Genomic DNA, 15853 nt, shown 5'->3' with positions numbered 1-15853 from the left:
GTTTAGTAATACTCTCTCAGTTTAGTAATACTCTCTCAGTTTAGTAATACTCTCTTAGTTTAGTAACACTCTCTCAGTTGAGAAATAATCTCTCCGTTCAGTAATATTCTCTCAGTTTAGTAACACTCTCTCAGTTGAGTAATACTATCTCAGTCTAGTAACACTCTCTCAGTTTAGTAATACTCTCTCAGTTTAGTAATACTCTCTCGGGTTAGTAATACTCTCTCAGTTTAGTAATACTCTCACCGTTTAGTAATATTCTCTCAGTTTAGTAATACTCTCTCAGTTTAGTAATACTCTCTAAGTTGAGTAATACTATCTCAGTCTAGGCAACACTCTCTCAGTTTAGTAATACTCTCTCAGTTTAGTAATACTCTCTCGGGTTAGTAATACTCTCTCAGTTTAGTAATACTCTCACAGTTTAGTAATATTCTCTCAGTTTAGTAATACTCTCTCAGGTTAGTAATACTCTCTCGGTTTAGTAATACTCCCTCAGTTTAGTAATACTCTCTCAGTTTAGTAATATTCTCTCAGTTTAGTAATATTCTCTCAGCTCTCTCAGTTTAGTAATACTCTCTCAGTTTAGTAATATTCTCTCAGTTTAGTAATACTCTCTCAGTTTAGTAATATTCTCTCAGTTTAGTAATACTATCTCAGTTTAGTAATACTCTCTCAGTTTAGCCTGTTAGGGCTGCAAGCCCGATATCGGTACACCTCTGACAACATCCAGCTCAAGTGCAGGGCGCGAAATTCAAAATCTATTTTTTTTAAATATTTAACTTTCACACATTAACAAGTCCAATACAGCATTTGAAAGATAAACATCTTGTCAATCCAGCCAACATGTCCGATTTTTTAAATGTTTTACAGAGAAAACACCACATATATTTATGTTAGCTCACCACCAAATAAAAAAGAGACAGACATTTTTCACAGCACAAGTAGGATCCAAGTAGCATGCACAAGCCAACCTAACTAACCTAGAACCAACCTAAATAACCTAGAAAAAACTACCTCAGATGACAGTCCTATAACATGTTACACAATAAATCTATGTTTTGTTCAAAAAATTTGCATATTTTAGCTATAAATCAGTTTTACATTACTGCTACCATCATAGCTACAGTCAGAAATCGCACGGGAGTAGCCAGAGAAAATACAGACACCAACGTCAACTACTAATTACACATCAGAAAACATTTCAGAGAAATATATGGTGGATAGCTAATGAAAGACAAAGATCTTGTGAATAAAGCCAATATTTCAGATTTTTAAAATGTTTTACAGCGAAAACACCACATATATTTATGTTAGCTCACCACCAAATACAAAAGACAGACAGACATTTTTCACAGCAACGGTAGCATGCAAGTAGCATGCACAAAGCTAACCAAACTAACCTAGAACCAACCTAAATAACCTAGAACCAACCTAAATAACCTAGAAAAAACTCCCTCAGATGACAGTCCTATAACATGTTACACAATAAATCTATGTTTTGTTCGAAAAATTTGCATATTTTAGCTATAAATCAGTTTTACATTACTGCTACCATCTTAGCCACCATCATAGCTACAGTCAGAAATCGCACGGCAGTAGCCAGAGAAAATACAGACACCAACGTCAACTACTAATTACACATCAGAAAACATTTCAGAAAAATATATGGTGGATAGCTAATGAAAGAGAACGATCTTGTGAATACAGACAATATTTCCGATTTCTGAAGTGTTTTACAGCGAAAACACAATATATCGTTATATTAGCTTACTACAATAGCTAACACACAGCAGCATTGATTCTAGTCAAACGCTAGCGATAGCACAGTTCGACAGATATATGAAAAAGCATCCCAAATTGGGTCCTTATCTTTGTTGATTTTCCATCAGAATGTTCTCCAAAGGGTCCTTTGTTCAGAACCGTCTTCATTTGGACCCAGAACGAACGATGTCCCTCTTGAATTAGCAAGCACACTGGCCATGCCGTGCTAACCTCTCCGTCTTGACAAAATTCTTGCGTCGCATCACGTCTAAAGTCCAGAATAAATTTCAATAATATAATTAAAGTATATTGAAAAAACATACTTTAGGATGATATTGTTACATGTATCAAATAAAATCGAAGCCGGAGGTCATATTCACCTATAACGAGGGTTTTCCAGGAGCGCAGTCCAGTTCCTACTTCGCGCCCAGAAAAAAAAATAAAGTGCGCACTTCTCACTCCAAGATGTTGTTTTCAGTCCCTGACAGAGATAATCAAGTCATTTCTTCTCTCACTTCCGCATGACACCCAGGGGAAGGCGTGTGACGTGTTTCTACAGTCCTAAGTGCCAGGGCCTTTTATAGAGAGTATCTTGAAGAGAGACATAGCTTCTTGGAAATGTCACTTCCGGATAGAAAATGGGCTGTAAAAAGAGTTCTGTTTCACTTAGAGAAATAATTAAACCTGTTTTAGAAACTAGACAGTGTTTTCTATCCAATAGTAATAATAATATGCATATTGTACGAGCAAGAATTGAGTACGAGGCCGTTTGAAATGGCCACCTCTTTCCAGGTTACTCACTGCTGATACTCACTGCTGATATTTGAGCCATAACAGGTTAGTAATACTATCTCAGTCTAGCAACCCTCTCTCAGTTTAGTAATACTATCTCAGTCTAGTAACACTCTCTCAGTTTAGTAACACTCTCTCAGTTGAGTAATAATCTCTCCGTTGAGTAATATTCTCTCAGTTTAGTAACACTCTCTCAGTTGAGTAATACTATCTCAGTCTAGTAACACTCTCTCAGTTTAGTAATACTCTCTCAGTTTAGTAATATTCTCTCTCGGGTTAGTAATACTCTTTTAGTTTAGTAATACTCTCACCGTTTAGTAATATTCTCTCAGTTTAGTAATACTCTCTCAGTTTAGTAATACTCTCTCGGGTTAGTAATACTCTCTCAGTTTAGTAATACTCTCACAGTTTAGTAATATTCTCTCAGTTTAGTAATACTCCCTCAGTTTAGTAATACTCTCTCAGTTTAGTAATATTCTCTCAGTTTAGTAATATTCTCTCAGTTCTCTCAGTTTAGTAATACTCTCTCAGTTTAGTAATATTCTCTCAGTTTAGTAACACTCTCTCAGTTTAGTAATACTCTCTCAGTTTAGTAATACTCTCTCGGGTTAGTAATACTCTCTCAGTTTAGTAATACTCTCTCAGTTTAGTAATATTCTCTCAGTTTAGTAATACTCTCTCAGGTTAGTAATATACTCTCAGTTTAGTAATATTCTCTCAGCTCTCTCAGTTTAGTAATACTCTCTCAGTTTAGTAATGTTCTCTCAGTTTAGTAATACTCTCTCGGTTTAGTAATACTCTCTCAGTTTAGTAAGACTCTCTCAGTTTAGTAATATTCTCTCAGTTTAGTAATACTCTCTCAGTTTAGTAACACTCTCTCAGTTTAGTAATACTCTCTCAGTTTAGTAATACTCTCTCAGTTTAGTAATACTCTCTAAGTTGAGTAATACTATCTCAGTCTAGGCAAAACTCTCTCAGTTTAGTAATACTCTCTCAGTTTAGTAATACTCTCTCGGGTTAGTAATACTCTCTCAGGTTAGTAATACTCTCTCGGTTTAGTAATACTCCCTCAGTTTAGTAATACTCTCTCAGTTTAGTAATATTCTCTCAGTTTAGTAATATTCTCTCAGCTCTCTCAGTTTAGTAATACTCTCTCAGGTTAGTAATATTCTCTCAGTTTAGTAATACTCTCTCAGTTTAGTAATATTCTCTCAGTTTAGTAATAATATCTCAGTTTAGTAATACTCTCTCAGTTTAGTAATACTATCTCAGTCTAGCAACACTCTCTCAGTTTAGTAATACTATCTCAGTCTAGTAACACTCTCTCAGTTTAGTAACACTCTCTCAGTTGAGTAATAACCTCTCCGTTGAGTAATATTCTCTCAGTTTAGTAATACTCTCTCAGTTTAGTAATACTCTCTAAGTTGAGTAATACTATCTCAGTCTAGGCAACACTCTCTCAGTTTAGTAATACTCTCTCAGTTTAGTAATACTCTCTCGGTTTAGTAATACTCTCACAGTTTAGTAATATTCTCTCAGTTTAGTAATACTCTCTCAGGTTAGTAATACTCTCTCGGTTTAGTAATACTCCCTCAGTTTAGTAATACTCTCTCAGTTTAGTAATATTCTCTCAGTTTAGTAATATTCTCTCAGCTCTCTCAGTTTAGTAATACTCTCTCAGTTTAGTAATATTCTCTCAGTTTAGTAATACTCTCTCAGTTTAGTAATATTCTCTCAGTTTAGTAATACTATCTCAGTTTAGTAATACTCTCTCAGTTTAGCCTGTTAGGGCTGCAAGCCCGATATCGGTACACCTCTGACAACATCCAGCTCAAGTGCAGGGCGCGAAATTCAAAATCTATTTTTTTTAAATATTTAACTTTCACACATTAACAAGTCCAATACATCATTTGAAAGATAAACATCTTGTCAATCCAGCCAACATGTCCGATTTTTTAAATGTTTTACAGAGAAAACACCACATATATTTATGTTAGCTCACCACCAAATAAAAAAGAGACAGACATTTTTCACAGCACAAGTAGGATCCAAGTAGCATGCACAAGCCAACCTAACTAACCTAGAACCAACCTAAATAACCTAGAAAAAACTACCTCAGATGACAGTCCTATAACATGTTACACAATAAATCTATGTTTTGTTCAAAAAATTTGCATATTTTAGCTATAAATCAGTTTTACATTACTGCTACCATCATAGCTACAGTCAGAAATCGCACGGGAGTAGCCAGAGAAAATACAGACACCAACGTCAACTACTAATTACACATCAGAAAACATTTCAGAGAAATATATGGTGGATAGCTAATGAAAGACAAAGATCTTGTGAATAAAGCCAATATTTCAGATTTTTAAAATGTTTTACAGCGAAAACACCACATATATTTATGTTAGCTCACCACCAAATACAAAAGACAGACAGACATTTTTCACAGCAACGGTAGCATGCAAGTAGCATGCACAAAGCTAACCAAACTAACCTAGAACCAACCTAAATAACCTAGAACCAACCTAAATAACCTAGAAAAAACTCCCTCAGATGACAGTCCTATAACATGTTACACAATAAATCTATGTTTTGTTCGAAAAATTTGCATATTTTAGCTATAAATCAGTTTTACATTACTGCTACCATCTTAGCCACCATCATAGCTACAGTCAGAAATCGCACGGCAGTAGCCAGAGAAAATACAGACACCAACGTCAACTACTAATTACACATCAGAAAACATTTCAGAAAAATATATGGTGGATAGCTAATGAAAGAGAACGATCTTGTGAATACAGACAATATTTCCGATTTCTGAAGTGTTTTACAGCGAAAACACAATATATCGTTATATTAGCTTACTACAATAGCTAACACACAGCAGCATTGATTCTAGTCAAACGCTAGCGATAGCACAGTTCGACAGATATATGAAAAAGCATCCCAAATTGGGTCCTTATCTTTGTTGATTTTCCATCAGAATGTTCTCCAAAGGGTCCTTTGTTCAGAACCGTCTTCATTTGGACCCAGAACGAACGATGTCCCTCTTGAATTAGCAAGCACACTGGCCATGCCGTGCTAACCTCTCCGTCTTGACAAAATTCTTGCGTCGCATCACGTCTAAAGTCCAGAATAAATTTCAATAATATAATTAAAGTATATTGAAAAAACATACTTTAGGATGATATTGTTACATGTATCAAATAAAATCGAAGCCGGAGGTCATATTCACCTATAACGAGGGTTTTCCAGGAGCGCAGTCCAGTTCCTACTTCGCGCCCAGAAAAAAAAATAAAGTGCGCACTTCTCACTCCAAGATGTTGTTTTCAGTCCCTGACAGAGATAATCAAGTCATTTCTTCTCTCACTTCCGCATGACACCCAGGGGAAGGCGTGTGACGTGTTTCTACAGTCCTAAGTGCCAGGGCCTTTTATAGAGAGTATCTTGAAGAGAGACATAGCTTCTTGGAAATTTCACTTCCGGATAGAAAATGGGCTGTAAAAAGAGTTCTGTTTCACTTAGAGAAATAATTAAACCTGTTTTAGAAACTAGACAGTGTTTTCTATCCAATAGTAATAATAATATGCATATTGTACGAGCAAGAATTGAGTACGAGGCCGTTTGAAATGGCCACCTCTTTCCAGGTTACTCACTGCTGATACTCACTGCTGATATTTGAGCCATAACAGGTTAGTAATACTATCTCAGTCTAGCAACCCTCTCTCAGTTTAGTAATACTATCTCAGTCTAGTAACACTCTCTCAGTTTAGTAACACTCTCTCAGTTGAGTAATAATCTCTCCGTTGAGTAATATTCTCTCAGTTTAGTAACACTCTCTCAGTTGAGTAATACTATCTCAGTCTAGTAACACTCTCTCAGTTTAGTAATACTCTCTCAGTTTAGTAATATTCTCTCTCGGGTTAGTAATACTCTTTTAGTTTAGTAATACTCTCACCGTTTAGTAATATTCTCTCAGTTTAGTAATACTCTCTCAGTTTAGTAATACTCTCTCGGGTTAGTAATACTCTCTCAGTTTAGTAATACTCTCACAGTTTAGTAATATTCTCTCAGTTTAGTAATACTCCCTCAGTTTAGTAATACTCTCTCAGTTTAGTAATATTCTCTCAGTTTAGTAATATTCTCTCAGTTCTCTCAGTTTAGTAATACTCTCTCAGTTTAGTAATATTCTCTCAGTTTAGTAACACTCTCTCAGTTTAGTAATACTCTCTCAGTTTAGTAATACTCTCTCGGGTTAGTAATACTCTCTCAGTTTAGTAATACTCTCTCAGTTTAGTAATATTCTCTCAGTTTAGTAATACTCTCTCAGGTTAGTAATACTCTCTCGGTTTAGTAATACTCCCTCAGCTTAGAAAAACTCTCTCAGTTTAGTAATATACTCTCAGTTTAGTAATATTCTCTCAGCTCTCTCAGTTTAGTAATACTCTCTCAGTTTAGTAATGTTCTCTCAGTTTAGTAATACTCTCTCGGTTTAGTAATACTCCCTCAGTTTAGTAAGACTCTCTCAGTTTAGTAATATTCTCTCAGTTTAGTAATACTCTCTCAGTCTAGTAACACTCTCTCAGTTTAGTAATATTCTCTCAGTTTAGTAATACTCTCTCAGTTTAGTAATACTCTCTAAGTTGAGTAATACTATCTCAGTCTAGGCAAAACTCTCTCAGTTTAGTAATACTCTCTCAGTTTAGTAATACTCTCTCGGGTTAGTAATACTCTCTCAGGTTAGTAATACTCTCTCGGTTTAGTAATACTCCCTCAGTTTAGTAATACTCTCTCAGTTTAGTAATATTCTCTCAGTTTAGTAATATTCTCTCAGCTCTCTCAGTTTAGTAAGTCAGGTTAGTAATATTCTCTCAGTTTAGTAATATTCTCTCAGTTTAGTAATACTCTCTTTAGTAATATTCTCTCAGTTTAGTAATAATATCTCAGTTTAGTAATACTCTCTCAGTTTAGTAATACTATCTCAGTCTAGCAACACTCTCTCAGTTTAGTAATACTATCTCAGTCTAGTAACACTCTCTCAGTTTAGTAACACTCTCTCAGTTGAGTAATAACCTCTCCGTTGAGTAATATTCTCTCAGTTTAGTAACACTCCCTCAGCTTAGAAAAACTCTCTCAGTTTAGTAATATACTCTCAGTTTAGTAATATTATCTCAGCTCTCTCAGTTTAGTAATACTCTCTCAGTTTAGTAATATTCTCTCAGTTTAGTAATACTCTCTCAGGTTAGTAATACTCTCTCGGTTTAGTAATACTCCCTCAGTTTAGTAATACTCTCTCAGTTTAGTAATATTCTCTCAGTTTAGTAATATTCTCTCAGCTCTCTCAGTTTAGTATAACTCTCTCAGTTTAGTAATATTCTCTCAGTTTAGTAATATTCTCTCAGTTTAGTAATACTATCTCAGTTTAGTAATACTCTCTCAGTTTAGTAATACTATCTCAGTCTAGCAACACTCTCTCAGTTTAGTAATACTATCTCAGTCTAGTAACACTCTCTCAGTTTAGTAACACTCTCTCAGTTGAGTAATAATCTCTCCGTTGAGTAATATTCTCTCAGTTTAGTAACACTCTCTCAGTTGAGTAATACTATCTCAGTCTAGTAACACTCTCTCAGTTTAGTAATACTCTCTCAGTTTAGTAATATTCTCTCTCGGGTTAGTAATACTCTTTTAGTTTAGTAATACTCTCACCGTTTAGTAATATTCTCTCAGTTTAGTAATACTCTCTCAGTTTAGTAATACTCTCTCGGGTTAGTAATACTCTCTCAGTTTAGTAATACTCTCACAGTTTAGTAATAATCTCTCAGTTTAGTAATACTCCCTCAGTTTAGTAATACTCTCTCAGTTTAGTAATATTCTCTCAGTTTAGTAATATTCTCTCAGTTCTCTCAGTTTAGTAATACTCTCTCAGTTTAGTAATATTCTCTCAGTTTAGTAACACTCTCTCAGTTTAGTAATACTCTCTCAGTTTAGTAATACTCTCTCGGGTTAGTAATACTCTCTCAGTTTAGTAATACTCTCTCAGTTTAGTAATATTCTCTCAGTTTAGTAATACTCTCTCAGGTTAGTAATACTCTCTCGGTTTAGTAATACTCCCTCAGCTTAGAAAAACTCTCTCAGTTTAGTAATATACTCTCAGTTTAGTAATATTCTCTCAGCTCTCTCAGTTTAGTAATACTCTCTCAGTTTAGTAATATTCTCTCAGTTTAGTAATACTCTCTCGGTTTAGTAATACTCCCTCAGTTTAGTAAGACTCTCTCAGTTTAGTAATATTCTCTCAGTTTAGTAATACTCTCTCAGTCTAGTAACACTCTGTCAGTTTAGTAATACTCTCTCAGTTGAGTAATACCATCTCAGTCTAGTAACACTCTCTCAGTTTAGTAATACTCTCTCAGTTTAGTAATACTCTCTCGGGTTAGTAATACTCTCTCAGTTTAGTAATACTCTCACCGTTTAGTAATATTCTCTCAGTTTAGTAATACTCTCTCAGTTTAGTAATACTCTCTAAGTTGAGTAATACTATCTCAGTCTAGGCAACACTCTCTCAGTTTAGTAATACTCTCTCAGTTTAGTAATACTCTCTCGGGTTAGTAATACTCTCTCAGGTTAGTAATACTCTCTCGGTTTAGTAATACTCCCTCAGTTTAGTAATACTCTCTCAGTTTAGTAATATTCTCTCAGTTTAGTAATATTCTCTCAGCTCTCTCAGTTTAGTAATACTCTCTCAGTTTAGTAATATTCTCTCAGTTTAGTAATACTCTCTCAGTTTAGTAATATTCTCTCAGTTTAGTAATAATATCTCAGTTTAGTAATACTCCCTCAGTTTAGTAATACTCTCTCAGTCTAGCAACACTCTCTCAGTTTAGTAATACTATCTCAGTCTAGTAACACTCTCTCAGTTTAGTAACACTCTCTCAGTTGAGTAATAACCTCTCCGTTGAGTAATATTCTCTCAGTTTAGTAACACTCCCTCAGCTTAGAAAAACTCTCTCAGTTTAGTAATATACTCTCAGTTTAGTAATATTATCTCAGCTCTCTCAGTTTAGTAATACTCTCTCAGTTTAGTAATATTCTCTCAGTTTAGTAATACTCTCTCGGTTTAGTAATACTCCCTCAGTTTAGTAAGACTCTCTCAGTTTAGTAATATTCTCTCAGTTTAGTAATACTCTCTCAGTCTAGTAACACTCTCTCAGTTTAGTAATACTCTCTCAGTTGAGTAATACCATCTCAGTCTAGTAACACTCTCTCAGTTTAGTAATACTCTCTCAGTTTAGTAATACTCTCTCGGGTTAGTAATACTCTCTCAGTTTAGTAATACTCTCACCGTTTAGTAATATTCTCTCAGTTTAGTAATACTCTCTCAGTTTAGTAATTACTCTCTAAGTTGAGTAATACTATCTCAGTCTATGCAACACTCTCTCAGTTTAGTAATACTCTCTCAGTTTAGTAATACTCTCTCGGGTTAGTAATACTCTCTCAGTTTAGTAATACTCTCTCAGGTTAGTAATACTCTCTCGGTTTAGTAATACTCCCTCAGTTTAGTAATACTCTCTCAGTTTAGTAATATTCTCTCAGTTTAGTAATATTCTCTCAGCTCTCTGTTTAGTAATACTCTCTCAGTTTAGTAATATTCTCTCAGTTTAGTAATACTCTCTCAGTTTAGTAATATTCTCTCAGTTTAGTAATACTATCTCAGTTTAGTAATACTCTCTCAGTTTAGTAATACTATCTCAGTCTAGCAACACTCCCTCAGTTTAGTAATACTATCTCAGTCTAGTAACACTCTCTCAGTTTAGTAACACTCTCTCAGTTGAGTAATAATCTCTCCGTTGAGTAATATTCTCTCAGTTTAGTAACACTCTCTCAGTTGAGTAATACTATCTCAGTCTAGTAACACTCTCTCAGTTTAGTAATACTCTCTCAGTTTAGTAATATTCTCTCTCGGGTTAGTAATACTCTTTTAGTTTAGTAATACTCTCACCGTTTAGTAATATTCTCTCAGTTTAGTAATACTCTCTCAGTTTAGTAATACTCTCTCGGGTTAGTAATACTCTCTCAGTTTAGTAATACTCTCACAGTTTAGTAATATTCTCTCAGTTTAGTAATACTCCCTCAGTTTAGTAATACTCTCTCAGTTTAGTAATATTCTCTCAGTTTAGTAATATTCTCTCAGTTCTCTCAGTTTAGTAATACTCTCTCAGTTTAGTAATACTCTCTCAGTTTAGTAATACTCTCTCAGTTTAGTAATATTCTCTCAGTTTAGTAATACTCTCTCAGGTTAGTAATACTCTCTCGGTTTAGTAATACTTCCTCAGCTTAGAAAAACTCTCTCCGTTTAGTATTACTCTCTCGGGTTAGTAATACTCTCTCAGTTTAGTAATACTCTCACCGTTTAGTAATATTCTCTCAGTTTAGTAATACTCTCTCAGTTGAGTAATACTATCTCAGTCTAGGCAACACTCTCTCAGTTTAGTAATACTCTCTCAGTTTAGTAATACTCTCTCGGGTTAGTAATACTCTCTCAGTTTAGTAATACTCTCACAGTTTAGTAATATTCTCTCAGTTTAGTAATACTCTCTCAGGTTAGTAATATTCTCTCAGCTCTCTCAGTTTAGTAATACTCTCTCAGTTTAGTAATATTCTCTCAGTTTAGTAATACTCTCTCAGTTTAGTAATATTCTCTCAGTTTAGTAATACTATCTCAGTTTAATAATACTCTCTCAGTTTAGTAATACTATCTCAGTCTAGCAACACTCTCTCAGTTTAGTAATACTATCTCAGTCTAGTAACACTCTCTCAGTTTAGTAACACTCTCTCAGTTGAGTAATAATCTCTCCGTTGAGTAATATTCTCTCAGTTTAGTAACACTCTCTCAGTTGAGTAATACTATCTCAGTCTAGTAACACTCTCTCAGTTTAGTAATATTCTCTCAGCTCTCTCAGTTTAGTAATACTCTCTCAGTTTAGTAATACTCTCTCAGTTTAGTAATACTCTCACAGTTTAGTAATACTCTCTCGGGTTAGTAATACTCTCTCAGTTTAGTAATACTCTCTCAGTTTAGTAATATTCTCTCAGTTTAGTAATACTCTCTCAGGTTAGTAATACTCTCTCGGTTTAGTAATACTTCCTCAGCTTAGAAAAACTCTCTCAGTTTAGTATTACTCTCTCGGGTTAGTAATACTCTCTCAGTTTAGTAATACTCTCACCGTTTAGTAATATTCTCTCAGTTTAGTAATACTCTCTCAGTTTAGTAATACTCTCTCAGTTGAGTAATACTATCTCAGTCTAGGCAACACTCTCTCAGTTTAGTAATACTCTCTCAGTTTAGTAATACTCTCTCGGGTTAGTAATACTCTCTCAGTTTAGTAATACTCTCACAGTTTAGTAATATTCTCTCAGTTTAGTAATACTCTCTCAGGTTAGTAATACTCTCTCGGTTTAGTAATACTCCCTCAGTTTAGTAATACTCTCTCAGTTTAGTAATATTCTCTCAGTTTAGTAATATTCTCTCAGCTCTCTCAGTTTAGTAATACTCTCTCAGTTTAGTAATATTCTCTCAGTTTAGTAATACTCTCTCAGTTTAGTAATATTCTCTCAGTTTAGTAATACTATCTCAGTTTAATAATACTCTCTCAGTTTAGTAATACTATCTCAGTCTAGCAACACTCTCTCAGTTTAGTAATACTATCTCAGTCTAGTAACACTCTCTCAGTTTAGTAACACTCTCTCAGTTGAGTAATAATCTCTCCGTTGAGTAATATTCTCTCAGTTTAGTAACACTCTCTCAGTTGAGTAATACTATCTCAGTCTAGTAACACTCTCTCAGTTTAGTAATATTCTCTCAGCTCTCTCAGTTTAGTAATACTCTCTCAGTTTAGTAATATTCTCTCAGTTTAGTAATACTCTCTCAGTTTAGTAATATTCTCTCAGTTTAGTAATACTATCTCAGTTTAGTAATACTCTCTCAGTTTAGTAATACTATCTCAGTCTAGCAACACTCTCTCAGTTTAGTAATACTATCTCAGTCTAGTAACACTCTCTCAGTTTAGTAACACTCTCTCAGTTGAGAGAGTGTTAAACTGAGAGAGTGTTACTAGACTGAGATAGTATTACTAAACTGAGAGAGTTTAGTAATCTCTCCGTTGAGTAATATTCTCTCAGTTTAGTAACACTCTCTCAGTTGAGTAATACTATCTCAGTCTAGTAACACTCTCTCAGTTTAGTAATACTCTCTCAGTTTAGTAATATTCTCTCTCGGGTTAGTAATACTCTTTTAGTTTAGTAATACTCTCACCGTTTAGTAATATTCTCTCAGTTTAGTAATACTCTCTCAGTTTAGTAATACTCTCTCAGTTGAGTAATACTATCTCAGTCTAGGCAACACTCTCTCAGTTTAGTAATACTCTCTCAGTTTAGTAATACTCTCTCGGGTTAGTAATACTCTCTCAGTTTAGTAATACTCTCACAGTTTAGTAATATTCTCTCAGTTTAGTAATACTCTCTCAGGTTAGTAATACTCTCTCGGTTTAGTAATACTCCCTCAGTTTAGTAATACTCTCTCAGTTTAGTAATATTCTCTCAGTTTAGTAATATTCTCTCAGCTCTCTCAGTTTAGTAATACTCTCTCAGTTTAGTAATATTCTCTCAGTTTAGTAATACTCTCTCAGTTTAGTAATATTCTCTCAGTTTAGTAATACTATCTCAGTTTAATAATACTCTCTCAGTTTAGTAATACTATCTCAGTCTAGCAACACTCTCTCAGTTTAGTAATACTATCTCAGTCTAGTAACACTCTCTCAGTTTAGTAACACTCTCTCAGTTGAGTAATAATCTCTCCGTTGAGTAATATTCTCTCAGTTTAGTAACACTCTCTCAGTTGAGTAATACTATCTCAGTCTAGTAACACTCTCTCAGTTTAGTAATATTCTCTCAGCTCTCTCAGTTTAGTAATACTCTCTCAGTTTAGTAATATTCTCTCAGTTTAGTAATACTCTCTCAGTTTAGTAATATTCTCTCAGTTTAGTAATACTATCTCAGTTTAGTAATACTCTCTCAGTTTAGTAATACTATCTCAGTCTAGCAACACTCTCTCAGTTTAGTAATACTATCTCAGTCTAGTAACACTCTCTCAGTTTAGTAACACTCTCTCAGTTGAGTAATAATCTCTCCGTTGAGTAATATTCTCTCAGTTTAGTAACACTCTCTCAGTTGAGTAATACTATCTCAGTCTAGTAACACTCTCTCAGTTTAGTAATACTCTCTCAGTTTAGTAATATTCTCTCTCGGGTTAGTAATACTCTTTTAGTTTAGTAATACTCTCACCGTTTAGTAATATTCTCTCAGTTTAGTAATACTCTCTCAGTTTAGTAATACTCTCTCGGGTTAGTAATACTCTCTCAGTTTAGTAATACTCTCACAGTTTAGTAATATTCTCTCAGTTTAATAATACTCCCTCAGTTTAGTAATACTCTCTCAGTTTAGTAATATTCTCTCAGTTTAGTAATATTCTCTCAGTTCTCTCAGTTTAGTAATACTCTCTCAGTTTAGTAATATTCTCTCAGTTTAGTAACACTCTCTCAGTTTAGTAATACTCTCTCAGTTTAGTAATACTCTCTCAGGTTAGTAATACTCTCTCAGTTTAGTAATACTCTCTCAGTTTAGTAATATTCTCTCAGTTTAGTAATACTCTCTCAGGTTAGTAATACTCTCTCGGTTTAGTAATACTCCCTCAGCTTAGAAAAACTCTCTCAGTTTAGTATTACTCTCTCGGGTTAGTAATACTCTCTCAGTTTAGTAATACTCTCACCGTTTAGTAATATTCTCTCAGTTTAGTAATACTCTCTCAGTTTAGTAATACTCTCTCAGTTGAGTAATACTATCTCAGTCTAGGCAACACTCTCTCAGTTTAGTAATACTCTCTCAGTTTAGTAATACTCTCTCGGGTTAGTAATACTCTCTCAGTTTAGTAATACTCTCACAGTTTAGTAATATTCTCTCAGTTTAGTAATACTCTCTCAGGTTAGTAATACTCTCTCGGTTTAGTAATACTCCCTCAGTTTAGTAATACTCTCTCAGTTTAGTAATATTCTCTCAGTTTAGTAATATTCTCTCAGCTCTCTCAGTTTAGTAATACTCTCTCAGTTTAGTAATATTCTCTCAGTTTAGTAATACTCTCTCAGTTTAGTAATATTCTCTCAGTTTAGTAATACTATCTCAGTTTAATAATACTCTCTCAGTTTAGTAATACTATCTCAGTCTAGCAACACTCTCTCAGTTTAGTAATACTATCTCAGTCTAGTAACACTCTCTCAGTTTAGTAACACTCTCTCAGTTGAGTAATAATCTCTCCGTTGAGTAATATTCTCTCAGTTTAGTAACACTCTCTCAGTTGAGTAATACTATCTCAGTCTAGTAACACTCTCTCAGTTTAGTAATATTCTCTCAGCTCTCTCAGTTTAGTAATACTCTCTCAGTTTAGTAATATTCTCTCAGTTTAGTAATACTCTCTCAGTTTAGTAATATTCTCTCAGTTTAGTAATACTATCTCAGTTTAGTAATACTCTCTCAGTTTAGTAATACTATCTCAGTCTAGCAACACTCTCTCAGTTTAGTAATACTATCTCAGTCTAGTAACACTCTCAGTTTAGTAACACTCTCTCAGTTGAGTAATAATCTCTCCGTTGAGTAATATTCTCTCAGTTTAGTAACACTCTCTCAGTTGAGTAATACTATCTCAGTCTAGTAACACTCTCTCAGTTTAGTAATACTCTCTCAGTTTAGTAATATTCTCTCTCGGGTTAGTAATACTCTTTTAGTTTAGTAATACTCTCACCGTTTAGTAATATTCTCTCAGTTTAGTAATACTCTCTCAGTTTAGTAATACTCTCTCGGGTTAGTAATACTCTCTCAGTTTAGTAATACTCTCACAGTTTAGTAATATTCTCTCAGTTTAGTAATACTCCCTCAGTTTAGTAATACTCTCTCAGTTTAGTAATATTCTCTCAGTTTAGTAATATTATCTCAGTTCTCTCAGTTTAGTAATACTCTCTCAGTTTAGTAATATTCTCTCAGTTTAGTAACACTCTCTCAGTTTAGTAATACTCTCTCAGTTTAGTAATACTCTCTCGGGTTAGTAATACTCTCTCAGTTTAGTAATACTCTCTCAGTTTAGTAATATTCTCTCAGTTTAGTAATACTCTCTCAGGTTAGTAATACTCTCTCGGTTTAGTAATACTCCCTCAGCTTAGAAAAACTCTCTCAGTTTAGTATTACTCTCTCG

This window comes from Salvelinus alpinus, chromosome 6 (genome assembly GCF_045679555.1).
Source record: "Salvelinus alpinus chromosome 6, SLU_Salpinus.1, whole genome shotgun sequence".
Classification (NCBI taxonomy): Eukaryota; Metazoa; Chordata; class Actinopteri; order Salmoniformes; family Salmonidae; genus Salvelinus; species Salvelinus alpinus.
This window is presented reverse-complemented; position numbering follows the sequence as displayed.